At 37.9% G+C, this 2,380-nt stretch overlaps 1 long non-coding RNA gene across 1 annotated transcript in view; it reads left to right on the top strand.

Moving 5' to 3' along the window:
* LOC106870423 (uncharacterized) overlaps positions 1-2,380 on the top strand; it is a 10,959-nt gene that overhangs the window by 7,643 nt on the left and 936 nt on the right. The gene's annotated exons all lie outside the window — the stretch shown is intronic.

Consider the following 2,380-nt stretch of genomic DNA (forward strand, 5'->3'; position numbering starts at 1 on the left):
TAATATATATATATATATATATATATATATATAGAGAGAGAGAGAGAGGAGAGACAGACACACACAAACACAAAGACAGACAGACAGATAGATAGATTGAATAGTAACACACAAATTGTGTCTAAATCAGCGACAACAGTCTCGATAGAATTTCATTCAATGTAATCGTAAAAGATTAAATAGTATTATGCGATTCCACCATCATCAGGCATAATTTAAACGTTCAATCAAGGACATACCTTGTCAATCAGGGACATAGTTCAACTAGTGTTAAATGAAGAGAGATAGAGATAGATAGATAGATAGATAGATAGCTGCATAGACAGAGAGAGGGGAGAAAGGGAGAGAGAGAGAGAGAGAGAGAGAGACAAGTAGAAAAGCACACATGCACACACACACACACACACACAAACACACACAAAGGTATAAACATACACGAAAGTGAGAGACAAAGAACTAGATTAATCCGTCACTATGCTAACCTGATACTACATTGAAAGTAAGAATGATAGGACACAAAGTGAAATATGCAAAACAATTCAGACAAAATATGCACAAAATTACAGAGGAGACGTAGAAAATTGCCGTTTATTATAGCAGAATCTAAGCCCTGTATAAACTTACAGCTGAAAGGTCATCTCCATGTCGTTAAATTGTTTAATTATCTCATTATTCTATCCACTATGGCAAGTCCTTGGTATCAGTATACACGAAATGGTTCCAGCTTTAAAATGCGTGTATTAACCATGTGCCTTACTTATCTTCCTGAAAACTCAAACCTTCACAAGGAAATATTGATCCTGTAGAAAGGGTGCTGCTGCTACTATACACAGAAGCCTTTTTATCGCATTCAAAAGGAAGCTTGTTAAAAATTATATATTAGCGACGGAGGTAGTACTGATATCGAATGGTAATATTTGTTGTTGTTGGCACTCCGTCGCTTGCGACGTCGAGGGTTCCAGTTGATCCGATCAACGGAACAGCCTGCTCGTGAAATTAACGTGCAAGTGGCTGAGCACTCCACAGACACGTGTACCCTTAACGTAGTTCTCGGGGATATTCAGCATGACACAGAGTGTGACAAGGCTGGCCCTTTGAATTACAGGCACAACAGAAACAGGAAGTAAGAGTGAGAGAAAGTTGTGGTGAAAGAGTACAGTAGGGTTCGCCATCATCCCCTGCCGGAGCCTCGTGGAGCTTTTGGTGCTTTCGCTCAATAAACACTCACAACGCCCGGTCTGGGAATCGAAACCGCGATCCTATAACCGCGAGTCCACTGCCCTAACCACTGGGCCATTGCGCCTCCACTGGTAATATTTATGCCCACTTAAACGTGAATGTTCTGTTAGAACAAACTATACTGTGGTAGATATCTCGAGAGAAACTCTTATATTGGCTTTTGGTACAAAATGCTCTCTTGTTCATATCGCTAGCGAAGATATAAACCTTCGCTGTCTCCAGCGCCGAGACCACCAGATCACGGGATTTCGACCTTTCTTAATGTCGTCAATGATGGACGCTCGACCGCAGTGGCACTGTAATATTTAATAACATTTACATTAGAATTAGTCTGTCTTGCTCAAAACACACGCTGTACGAAGATTGCTGATTCCTTCGAACTGTTCTCCCTAGACCTCACGATCTCAGATGCTTCAAATTTCTAATGAATTTTTGCAGCAGCTGTAGTGCCACATCATTAATGTGAATTATGGCTGGTAATGTTTACTAAAGATCTCAAAAAAGATCAAACACTACAAGTTTAATCAAGCTGCTAATATCGATTAAAATGTTTGCGTTTGAAATTCAAGCCAAAAGCTGATATTAACAGGACTAAAGTAGTTGTTTGTGAATAAATCTTGGAGAAATTATTGAACTTTATCAATCTATATGATTCCGCCAATTAAAATTATAAGATAATGCATCAGTTCTGTGTATCATCAATGTTTTTTAAATAGCAAATCGCATTTCATCTTGTAGTTGGCATGTCGAGTAATTTATTCATGCAATATGCAATTAAAATATAAAATTACTGTAAATATTTAAAACTATTGACGGTTTCATAAGTGAGTTTGCCCGAAAATAGCAGTTCTTGAACCACGATAAGTTATACACATATACATGCACACATTTACACATTTGTGACTCCCTGACCGAAAATCATAGTTCTCGAGTTATACGTACGTACGTACATACATACATACATACATACATATAAGACTTGATGAAGATAGTAACATTGACATGAAACGAAGCCTCCGTTGGATTCGTGATCGCTACATCACATCACACTTCGAGGGCTATGCATTTGCAGTCCAAGAACAGGAGATTTTTACTAAATACCTAATCAATGTATTGCTTATATATATATATATATATATAT

This window comes from Octopus bimaculoides, chromosome 12 (assembly GCF_001194135.2).
Source record: "Octopus bimaculoides isolate UCB-OBI-ISO-001 chromosome 12, ASM119413v2, whole genome shotgun sequence".
Classification (NCBI taxonomy): domain Eukaryota; kingdom Metazoa; phylum Mollusca; class Cephalopoda; order Octopoda; family Octopodidae; genus Octopus; species Octopus bimaculoides.